General features: G+C 35.6%; 1 protein-coding gene across 2 annotated transcripts in view; it reads left to right on the top strand.

Annotated features, from left to right (window-relative positions):
- LOC145693919 (cGMP-dependent protein kinase, isozyme 1-like) overlaps positions 1 to 12,571 on the top strand; it is a 912,022-nt gene that overhangs the window by 800,541 nt on the left and 98,910 nt on the right. The gene's annotated exons all lie outside the window — the stretch shown is intronic.

Raw genomic sequence — 12,571 nt, 5'->3', positions numbered from 1 at the left:
TGGTCCTCTAAGGTGATTGTCCAAGGAATGTATCAGGTGATAATCGGACGGTGCAATGTCCGGAGAGTATTGCGGATGCAATAGTGTTTCCCATCCAAGGCGTAGAATGGTATCCCGGATCATACTAGCCACATGGGGCTTATTGTTGTCCTGTAACATGAGGACCCCTTTGTGATTCAGAAGTGTTGGCTCCAGAGTTTTGAGTTTTTCTTTAACGCGACTCAACTGCTGATAGTACACAGCTGGTAGCAGTTCCCGATGCACAATTCCGCGAGCAGTCCACCAAACACACAGGAGGACCATCTTCTGGTGCAGTGCTGGTTTCGGCTCATTTGGAACCTTGATGCTAACCAATGACAACGGCGCCGTGGAGCTTCGTACAAGACCCACTTCTCATCACCCTGTCCAGAAATGGCTCTTTCTTCAGACGAGACAACAAAGAAACACAAGTGTCTGCTCGCGTTGCCTTCTGGCCCTAAGTCAAATCATGTGGGACCTGTCGACCCAATTTGTAGTGCTTCCTAAGTTGATGGAGGTGCTGCTGAATGGTTTCTCCACTTGCACTGAATTGTAGTCCCAGTTCCTCACATGCTTGGCCACTCTTCTCAATTGCTGAATGAAGATCTTCATTTTGTACATATATTGGTCCTCCGACACGTGGTGCGTCTTCAAGTGCTTCGTCACCGTCCTTAAACTTGTTAAACCACCGCTGCACTGTTCGCGGTGTGATGACCAAAGGCCTGGCATATCTTCCGCCCCGCTGCAGTGGCGTTTGACCCCAGTTTGAATCGTACAGCATACATTCCCTTATGACGCTCTGTGGAGGTCCCATGTCCCATGTCGCTCTGTGGAAGTTCACGGTGTAACTGAGCTGCCACAACCAGGTAGTATGTTGGATAAACACACACCAACAACTGACCTTCGCCTTTCTCCATTCGCATTCAACTCACGGTGTGAGAGCCAATTGAACACAGGCCTCCAGAAAAAAATGATAGAACTTTCTTGGTTACCTTTATAATAATTCCAATAGCATAAAGTCAGCAGAGTGTGAATATATATCTGACAGCGATTGTAATAATGTGCGGTGAATTAATTCACTAGCGATTTCAACAGCATGCGAATATATTTAATCCATTAACGATTCCAATAACATGTGAATATATCAGTATAATAACAATTCCATTAGTATTCAATAAGCTAATTTAGTAGTATAAAATATGCTAATACATAGCAACAGTAACAACATGTCAATATGTTAATCTAATACATTTACGACTGCTGTAGTCGAGGAGGTGCACTGTAAAAAGTAAATCCATAACGTTCATCCAAAAAATGGATGAAGCTGACGTGAGATACATTCACAATTTGGATAAACGTTAAGTTCATGACTTTTTAGATTAAACCTTTAGCTCACCTATAGGATGAAGGTTCAACTGGTTAGTTGAATAATTGAACGCATAACTGCAAAACAGGTTGAACGTTCATCTGTTTGACTGAACGTTTAGCTAGCCTGTAGGATGAAAGTTTAGCTGATTGGTTGAATATTTAACTCTACTACAAGATGAAGGCTTTTCCGATTAGTTGAACGTTATCCACATGAACTTTCCGAAAATCACTTGAAAACGTTTAGCTGTTCTTCAGCTGATACTGAACTATACAGGAAGGATGAAGGTTCAACTCACTTATAGCCAGTTGCTCCAGATGGGTTACGACATTTTATGGCACAGTCGAGTAAAATTTTTGTTGTACTAAGCGTTTTCATCGTGGAGTTCGGTTGATCTAATTCATGAACTCAAATAGTGTTTCACCTGCCAATGACGGGGGAGCTGTCATGACTAATTATATAAGCAACCAATCGAGACTGTTATCGTTTGGTGGTGAATTTCAGTGTTGTCGTATGTTAACTTGATTTAAGAGACCAATAAACGTGTTTGTTCTATTATTTGTACCTTAGTTTTAACAGTTATCAGCTTCTAGTGGGTAACTGCGAGCAGCAGACAAGACAGCTGGCTATGTTTCGTGAGATAAGTGGTGCATAACGTTTCAAATCTAAGGCTAACATAACGTTTCTGCTCAGAAGGTTTGAATGTGACAACAATTACATTTAAAACCAGTTGAGAATGCACCAAGAGCATTGCCAGAATGAACTTAAAAAGAATAGAAAGATGGAGCGGGAAGGATAACTGTCATTGTTCCTAGATGTAAAAGTAAATCTTTTTATCCGCAACTTCTTCTCTTTCTCGCAAAAAATAGCAAAATATCATCTCTCTGTATGACTTACAGTTCTCGAGACATGGTTGCTTAAGTATCTAGAAATTCGAACATTTTTGGCCAATATCTGAGGAACGGTAGCCAGTTGGCCAGTAGGCAGTTAATCAGTGGCCACCGGTTACTATTTGGTACCAAAATGTTCACGATCCTCTTAGGTATTGATCAACACCAATTTAATCTCTCTAAGACTTACGGTTCCCGAGATATAGTTCCTTAAATCTCCTGAAATCGATACTATTTTTGGCCAATATCTTGGGAACGGTAAGTAATAGAGATATGATGTTTGGTGTTGGTCAACACCGAAGAGTATAGTAAACATTTTGGTACCGATATTAACTGGTGGCCACCGGTCACTATTTGGTACCACTATGTTCACCACCCTCTTAGGTATTGATCAACGCCAATATCATCTCTCTATGACTTATGGTTCCGGAGATATGGATCTTTAAATCTCTAGAAATCGACCGTTTTTTGGCCAATATCTTGAGAACAGTAAAAGTGACGCAAAATATTCTATCACTTTCTCAGGTAGTTTATGATGCTCTGTCGAATGGAGGGCTCAAGATTGAAAAAAATCGCAAATAACAGACAGACGGACAGACACACAGACATAGAGAATTCAGTAACGAAATTTTTAAGTTCGTTGATAAAATTTAATACTTGAGTCCGACTTTAAGATGATTGGGCAGAAATAGGTAAATTACAGTTTTAAATAAATAATATAAATAGATCAAGCTAAATGATTTATCAGTATTTCTGCTTACACACAAAGAACTCAAAGTTTGATGATTAGTATTCAGTTGGAATCCATAGTTGACATGCCCTGTAGAAACAACTCACAGTATTAAAATATTCCGCTAAAAGGAGCTTTACTGCCTTAGAAGGAACGGATAGAAAAGATAATGGAACTCAACTCAAATACAAAGTATTATGATAGCATCCCACAGCTAGTGAAGCATAAACTCAAATTCATTTTATCAAATATTGCAATCTGAAACTACCGAAAGGAAACTCAGGCGCAGCGAAAGAAAATAGCATTTAACCTCACTCAGAATGTGCGATAGATAACACACTGAACCCTACCAAGGCCATTATTATTTGTAATACGCACTCACAAGGGAAGCCATCCAACTCCTCATTGAGTATCGCATTGAAACTTGCACAAATGGAAGGATGTGTTGAAAGATGGAAACATGCTTATTCTGACGATTCGTAATGTCGTCGAACAGGAAGTATAATGATCGTTCCCAGAACCCCTGAAAGTTATATACTCTGGTCATACATGCCTTTGATGGGATATGAATCTGATACATTGGAATTTAATTTTCTCACGAAGACAAATGTTGCAAATTCAAGATAATAACAGTCGCTGGTGGTTGTGATCTCTGATTCATTGATGCAAATCGATGTCAAATGGAGCACGATACGCTATCGTTAGCTACAAACAATCACATTTACCCGGTGGAGAAAAAGGAAACGTTAATACCACAACGGACGTAAAAATGGCTTTCTATTATTATTAATAATAATAATAATAATAGTAGTAATAGAGGTAGCAGTATGATTAGTATTATTAACTTGTAGTATGACAAGTACTTGTAATAATAAAAATAATGTGAAGAAGAAGAAAACAAAGGTATTGTTGGTCCCGTTCAGGAATAAAGGACTTCGGCAACCATACCCAGTCGGGATTCGAAGCCAGGACTTTGGAATCGCTGGCTTGACGTCTCATCCCACACGATCACCAGGTCGGCAAGGAGATGAAGAAGACGAAGACTAATAATAATAATAATAAGCTAGTGGGTGACATAGGGATTCACTACCAAATATAAGCGGGGCTCGAGAGCTATCTACAACTTCGTCAGATGTAACCGGAAGTGATTTCTGAGCAGCTGAAAGAGGTCGAAGAGCTGGCCAAACCATATATTCAGAGTTGGTAGTCCATTATGAGCATGAATAATGTAGGTTGATCTCACTTCCGGTTGGAAATCTCGGACCGGAAGTGGGTGCAGGGCAGCCGGATTCACATATTCTGGGTCTCCAGGCCATAAGGAGTAAGAATATATATATATAGAGGTTGACCCAACGTCCGAGTGGTCACTTCCATCCGGGAATGGTCAATATGTACCCCCTGTTAATCTCCGGAACCGAAAGTGAGATCGGAAAATAAATTCCATGTGTGGAATCCGAAGATGGCAACGAATATATTTTGATCCCAATTTGGCCACTTCCGGCCGGATATGACCTTCCGAAAACCAACCGGAAGTGGCCAATCGGGATCGAATTATGTTCGTTGTCGTCTCCGTTTGATAATGCTTCCAAATATGCAATCCATTTTCCGACCTCAGGTCCATTTTCGAAAATTAACGTAAAGGGGATTACGCATCAAGTGAATACAATAGGGAACCATTATTCACGTGCGTTGGGCCTGCTAATAAGAATATAGAATATGTAATAGCATGAGCGATATGTACTATTATATGTTTATTACTAATGGCCAGTATACAATGCACATGTACTAGTACGAAATTGTATGAGGGAGAACTGAAAACAAGTTCCCGGAATAATTCTGTGGATAGAAAATATGCTAATTACATAACGTTGAACATCATCGCAGACGAAACGCCTTGCGCAATAAGAGAGCAATGAAACTGTTCCAGTGTTCGTGCCTCTGCTGAATGCAGCCTCGAAGTCCTGCTATGTCAGAAAATCCAGAATCTTTGGCGATTCGCATTGTATCTTGTCATTGATGTGAAAGCAACGACCTTTCAGTTTTAGTTTCACCTTCAGGAAAAGTGAGAAATCTACATGAGCTAAATATGGTGAGTAGGGCGGATGCGGATACGATAAGTATGTTATGGTTTGGGTAAAACTTACGAACAAGGAGTACTCGATGAAGAATGTAATTGTTGTTTGCCTCCTTGGTCTCAACAGCCGAACGACAATTATTCAAGGGTCCCGACTTCGAATATCGGCTGGGGTATGGTTGTTTGTAGAGTTTCAAAAATTCAAAGCAGTGCTAGAGAACACTCAAGACGGGTTGAAGTTCTTCGTTACTGAACGGGCCTAACAATATGTTTGTTGTCTTCTTCTTCTCATTATTATTATTTTTGCTCATACATTTATTATTATTATTATTATTATTATTATTATTATTATTATTATTATTATTATTATTATTATTATTATTATTATTAATAGTAGTCATAGAAAGCCATTTTTGCGTTTCTGTTTCAGCGTGTCCCTTTTCTTCACCGGGTAAACGTGTTCATTTGGAACGAACGATCCCATATCGTGTTCCATTTGACATCGATTCGCATCAGTGGCATACCAGAGATCACAATTACCACGGCTTGCAACATTTGTCTTCGTGCGAAAAGAATTCCAGTGTATCACATTCATATCTCATCCAAGGCGTGTATAACCAGAATACATAACTTTCAGAGGTTATAGGGAATGATCACTATACTTTCTGTTCGACGACGTTGCGAATCGTCGGAGTAAGCAGGTTTCCATCTTTCAACATGTCCTTCCACTTGTGAAAGTTTCAATGGGAAACTCGTCGAAGAGTTGGATACCTTCCCTTGTCAGTCGTCTTTATCTAAGTATCTTGAATCAAAAATCTGAACTTTATTGTTGATTGACTAGAGCTGATTGATTTGCTGATTGACTCGAAGTATACCGATTTACAGTTATACTGTGCTATACCGTGAGAGCAATGAAATAGCAAAAACACATTCGTTAAATAATGCGCAAATCACTTTATTGATGCTTTCGTCTTTTAATCTATATAATGCATGTAAATTATATTATTAAAATTGTAATCTGATTAATTGTCTAGTTACTCGATAAACCAATATAATCATTTAAACCAAATGAAGTACACTCATGTTCAAAATTATTGTCGCATATCTATAACTGTCTTCTTGTAAGAATATAATTTGATAATGATTTTGTAGGGTACTTTTAATACTGATACTACTGTGTATAATCGGAAAATGTATATTTGTGGTAAATTTCATAGGAAAAGAATTATAAATACGAAAATTATAATGAGTAAAATTAAATGTTGCTAAATGGACAAGAAAATTTTATTTTCGTTTTATTCTTATTTACTGCTCTTTTGACATGAAACTTTCCACATACATGTCTTTGCCGATTATACATATACTAACATTATAAGAAATATCGGTCGAATTCGTTATCAAATTATATTCTTAGAACAACATATTTATAGACAATAATTTTGGACCTGACTGTACATTGTAAATCCGAAGTATTAATAATTCCTCTACCGAAAAGAGGACGTAGCCGTTTATGAAATGTTAGACAAAAAGAAAAAAAAGACTCTCTTATAGTATTAAAAGTTGTTCCTATAAACCTTAGGCTCACTGTACACTGTAGATTAAAATCTTGTTTTGTCCTATTTTGGAATATTAAAATTAAAGAATATAGATTTTTTAAGTTCTATTGGCGCCGGCCTATGAACTGTTGCGAGCTTTGCCGACAATCTAAGACTTTTTTGTGGTATTAAATGACATGGAAAAGTTCTGCTGCTTAATGCACCTACCTTGTCTGTGAAATTTTGTACTGAAGACAGCTTGTGATTTTATATTGGATTTGAAAACAAGCAAGCATCCCAGTTACAATGAACTTTATTATTAAAGATACGAAACCAAAAGCTTTGGATAAATAAGCACATGAAGTACGAAGAAGAATTAGAAAGAAGAGGATAAAATTAAAGGTAATTATAAAAGATAGCAGTACCGGTACCCAATAAGGTATTCAAGTGTCCTGTTGTGTTAGAAAAAACTACTTATATTAGACTTACTATAGTAACTTGTAAGTGGTCATTTTTTTACGTCCCCTTACTGCTTTTAATGGTCAAGGTATCATTTCACTTGTGTATTATTTCTTTTCATGGGTAATACTTTCTCTAGGTCTGAATATATTTATATACGTATAAGTGTGTGATATTTAAATCTGTTTTGCATATTTATATTATTTATGTAACGTATCGTATATTTTATGTATTCTATTGTAGAGGAATGGTCTTACATAAATTTCTTCCCTTATCAGTTTCTTCTTTGGATAGCTATATTTGTTTAGGGTTATTGTTATTATTATTATTATTATTATTATTATTATTATTATTATTATTATTATTATTATTATTATTATTATTATTAGTTTCAAAGGGATTCATAGAGTTAAAGATAGGAGAGGAAGAGGTTGAAGCTGGTAACTTCTCACGTGCTTTCAAATTTAATGGTTTTCCATTTTTAGATTCTGAAGCATTTTTAGTTTTGGGGTGCTGCAACGGGTTAGCACATTAGTATATAAGAGCTGCCCACAGTTGTTATTCAATTCCTTCAATTCCCATGAGCCAAATTGAGAAGGAACGGCTTCCTTGGTTCTAGGTTTTTAGATCAACATTTATTTATTTATTTTTACTGAAACCTACAGCGAGGACTTTTGGAGTTATGCTGCGTACGGCTGTCTTTGGTTAAGGCTGGCTGATTGGCAGGTCTTTGGTTAAGGCCGAACCTTAAGTTTCCCTGTATGTTAGGTGATTTCAGACATTTTTCGTCTGTCCTATTCTCAGTGCTTTATGTTAGAAGCCTGAGACGTTTACACGTGTTGTTTTATTTAGAATTCCATTGATAGGAATTAGGTTTTTTTTTATTTTGATTCAACAACTTAGAAAGGAGCTTTTTAAGTATGAGTATTCAATCATACTCCGTGATCGGGCATCACATTTGTTTTGTAAAGAATAAGATCTCTGTTGGGCTCTGTTGAAAACTAATCCGTGTTTGGATTAGCACAATTCTAGTCTGTATCTGGGTAGGTTTTCTCATTTGTATTAGCAAACTCTTTTGAAGTATGGGTTCGAGTCCCATGAGGGTCGAGTAAAGAGAGGCCCGACTGTTGGAGTAATATCTACTCTGTCTACTAAATGTCGTAGAATTCGGGGTAGATAACTTTTCTTAATCTATGATTTTTTTACGTCCCACGGTTATGCCGGTTAGGCTAAAGGAGACAGTGATGATGAGCAAATGAATGAAATGGTGGAATGAAGAAAGTGGGAGGAAACGGGAGAACCCCGAGGAAACCCACGCACACGGTGTTTGTCCATCACAAAGTTCACTTGGCGGGGGCTGGGATCGAACCCGGGACCCCAAGCACCAGAGGTGAACGCTCTACCACTGACCCACCGCGGCCCCCCTTTTCTTAATCTATGTTTTACCTGATCTTGAATACAGATCATTTTGTCTCAAATGAGAGATGGTTCTTTTCGTCTGTTTACCTTGTTACCCTACTAATTCTATATAGCTAGAATCTTTTTTTTTATAGCGAGTATTTTGTGTTCAGAACTCACTAGTAGGTATTTAGGCCAAACGCTAATTAAATTATAGGCACCACTTTTAACAATTTAAGGCTGGATTGAGTAGCTTATGAGTAAACACATGCGATATATCCACGCCACAGCTCTGACTGTTTTCAGTAGAATTTAGCAATTAGAGTCTGGAGTTAGAGCACTGTAACGTTGTCAGAGAGCAAAGAGGGTGATTGACAAACATTTATATACAAAGTAGCCCAAACGTAGGTATACAGTCCCGTAATGATCAGCTCACTGTATTTCATATCATTTCTTATTGTTATTGTTTCTTTATTATTTGTTTTTAATGCCTTTTATTTTAATTATTATATTACGAGCAACATAACAATTTTTGATATTCATGATTTTATAAGCGATGTTTATATATTTTTATAGATTTGTAAGGCCAAAGCGTCAAGTAGGTCACATCATTATTGCTATTTTCCCCCCTAAAATACAAAGTTAATAACATATTTTTTAAATCGTTAACCTTAGGAATAGTAAAACAAAATCTATATTAATTAGGTTTGATAAGATAGAGTATGTAAAATTTTATTTCTAAAAATTCTGATAACTTTAATGTGAAACTTGTTGGCTTTTTAAGGTCATTATTTCAAGTCAAAATATCAAATAATTCTCATGGTTGCGACAATACACCCTTTTGAAGAGTTTCGGGGGCCATTTCTTTTATAAAATTTAGTCAGGTATAATCTTAGAATAAGGCTCTTCAACTTTTAGCGTCCAAAAACTCATTCTTTTATTTATTCAAGCACACAAATAGTCTTTGTTTTCTTATAATTAAATATATGAACACTTTTTCTTTAATTATCTCTTTTTAAAATGTCAGTTACAGTAAACATAGTCTATATTAATTACATCGGTTTGGGTACAAAACATCACGACCGAAATATTGTGGCCAGAACCTCGCAGTCTAAAATCTCGCCTGGCCAAAATCTCGCCACCCAAAACCTCGCCTGATCGGAATCTCGCCTGACCGAAATCTCGCGTGACCAGAACCTCACGGGTCATAATCTTACCTAGGAAAGAGTCTTGTCAGTACAAAACCTCGCCACAACGACTTCTTCGGTATTGTGTTTTATATATAGCTATTCTATAAATTTGAAACATAACATATAGATAATTACATTACAAGTAAAATACACATAGATTTTTATTTGTTCTGCCCAAGACTGGCCTTTGATTGCTATTTAAAAGGCATTTATTATGTTTTTGCTATGCTCAGTAATTTAAAATTCGTTTGTGCATAACTCGGAGATCAAAGTCTACCCACCGTGCCAAATTTGATTCCAATCGGATGAGTTTTCATTTTGGAATACATGTCGCAAAATTTGACCACCCACAATTCGGAAATCATAAACCTACACTACATAATATTGCATACTCATATAGCAGGTCAACTTCTACCACCATGTTAACTTTAGTCCTGATCGGATGATTTCGGTTGAACTTGTACAGTACATAGTGTCCTTAATTTTTCAGGGAAAAAAAAAACAAATGACGGACGAAAGTAGATTTGATGGTTAAAATTTCTCTTCATTCGAGGTTATTTTAGAGTTATATATCCATTCATTTTGACCCGTCAAATTTTTACGCTTCTAGAGTCTAAAGTAAGCATTTTTGGGTCGCGTGTTGCTTAAGTCTTTTTTTTTCCTTTTTCTTCCTATTGTTATTTTGACCCCAGAAACTCATTGAGTAAATTGTTATGGATAGATATTGTCCTGCGAGATTTTGGTTAGACGAATTTTCGTCTCGCGAGGATTTGGCCAAACAAAATTTTAGGCAGCGAGCTTTTGGCCACACAAGATTCTTGCTGATGAAATTTTAGTTCGCAAGGTTTTAGGCGGCGAGGTTCTTGCCCTGCAAGATTTTGGGCGACGAGATTATGTCAATTTTGGCCACGCGAATTTTGGACGGTAAGATTTTGGCTCCGCGAGATCTTTGCTTGTGTGATTTTAGACCGTGAGGTTTCGGCCGCCAAATTTCGCCCATATACATAATTACATCAAATAAAGCAATGAATGTATTAATTACATCAATTATTAGTTACAGTAAAGGATTGAAGAAATTGATTAATTGTTAAAGTTTAGCGTCGTTTTCATAGAAGTATCAGCAATAATAATATATTGTGTGGTAATTTGATATTTACTTTTCATTTCGATATATAAATAAGGAGAGATATCGTCAATTCAGAGACCATGAAGTTAAGATAGAGATCGGTCATACTGGTAAGCCATTAGAAAATTATTTGTAAAACATAAGTATTTTTTTGTCATCGATATACGTAATTATACCTCATATATGAATGAACATTCTTGTAAACAATATACGTAGACAGAATGGTGCAACTTGATTTCAGAAAACGCTAGAAATTTTAGACATGATGCATATTTAACACTGGAAATATATCAATGAAACAAAGAATATATCATAAAAACAAACAAATCAATGAAGGGAAAATATAAATTCCTAACAATGAACAAGATTTGTAACGAGCACAAGCACTTTGGGCTGATACACTCATTTATACAGGGTTTAGCGCTGACAACTCACTTTTTAAATGGTAATTATGCCACTATGGGTTAATAACACTACATGAAAAATTTGCTATGTGGGAATCGCATCCTACGAGATTAGTTAGTCATGAAACGTTACTCATTGAAGTAACGCGACTGCTTGTACCTTCGACTATTCAAAACTACGAAAGATAGGGTTTTTCAACTTGTGTCTGCATATTTATTCGTTGTTTTTCTTTCTTTCTTCTTTCATTTTTTCTTGTTTCAGATAAGCCGTCACGTCTGCAACTTGGAAGGTGTATCTTTTCCTTAGAGTATATATTTATGAAGAAGAAATGTAATACTTTGCAAACTCTATTAAACTTTATGTAATACAACGTAATACATGTAAATCCTAATTATTTTAGGAGTTTTATCCATACTTTATTTGTATAAGAGTGATTAATAATAGTTCTTGTTACAATTTCTTTTTTAAAAATACTTTTAAATGTAAATTTTCTAAAAAGAAAGAATACAAATACGAAAATTCCAAAACAGAGAAAAATCATAGATTATTTTTATAAAAATAGTTAGACTGGTATGAGTTAGAGCATAGAGAACAAGCATTATTAAAAGAAACTATTGAGTCAATATGAAAGTAGTATACATTTCCTTATACCATTTTAAGGAATTCTCAAATACGATCTTTTGACGCAAGAACTACTTAACTAAAACTACTATCCTCCATTAATTTTCAAAATATCCTCTGTTAATTTTGTTCTCTAACATTCTGACACTACTATAATGTTTCAAATAATGAAATTCTGTGTGTACACTACCTTCAAACTATTTATAATATATCCGTCAGGTAGCAAAGTATTCTCACCTAACCTTTTGTTTCTGAATATATACCTTTAAATCAGTTAGAACAAATCTCCATTGTAATAAGTCATTGGTCGGAATTTCGTGTAAAAATAATCATCTGATTTTTAAACAAATAAAAAAGTGTGTATTATTATGATCAGGGTGCGAGGAGAAATCTACTGTATTCGAAATTCTCACTCAAAGTGATTTAAACACTATAACCATATATTATATTTAAATTTAAGAATTATGTTTAAAAAGTAGGGAAAATTGAACGATTTTAAAACAATCTTAATTTGTATAAAATTTTCTACATTAGTTCTAGTATTGTAATTATTATATTATAAGTATTATGGACAAATGAATCCAAAATGTTAATTATAAATGAATTAGTGAACCAATCTAGCATACAAAAGCACAATAAGTATTGGAATAATATATTTTTTATCATTAATTTATACTTATGGTCAATAATTTTGGTTAGTATTTCTGGTATTCAATTGAGAACTAAAGAATATATCCAGAGTCTACAAGATACAATTAA

This window comes from Thermobia domestica, chromosome 1, assembly GCF_964235325.1.
Source record: "Thermobia domestica chromosome 1, izTheDome1.hap1.1, whole genome shotgun sequence".
NCBI classification, from domain to species: domain Eukaryota; kingdom Metazoa; phylum Arthropoda; class Insecta; order Zygentoma; family Lepismatidae; genus Thermobia; species Thermobia domestica.
This window is presented reverse-complemented; position numbering and strand designations above follow the sequence as displayed.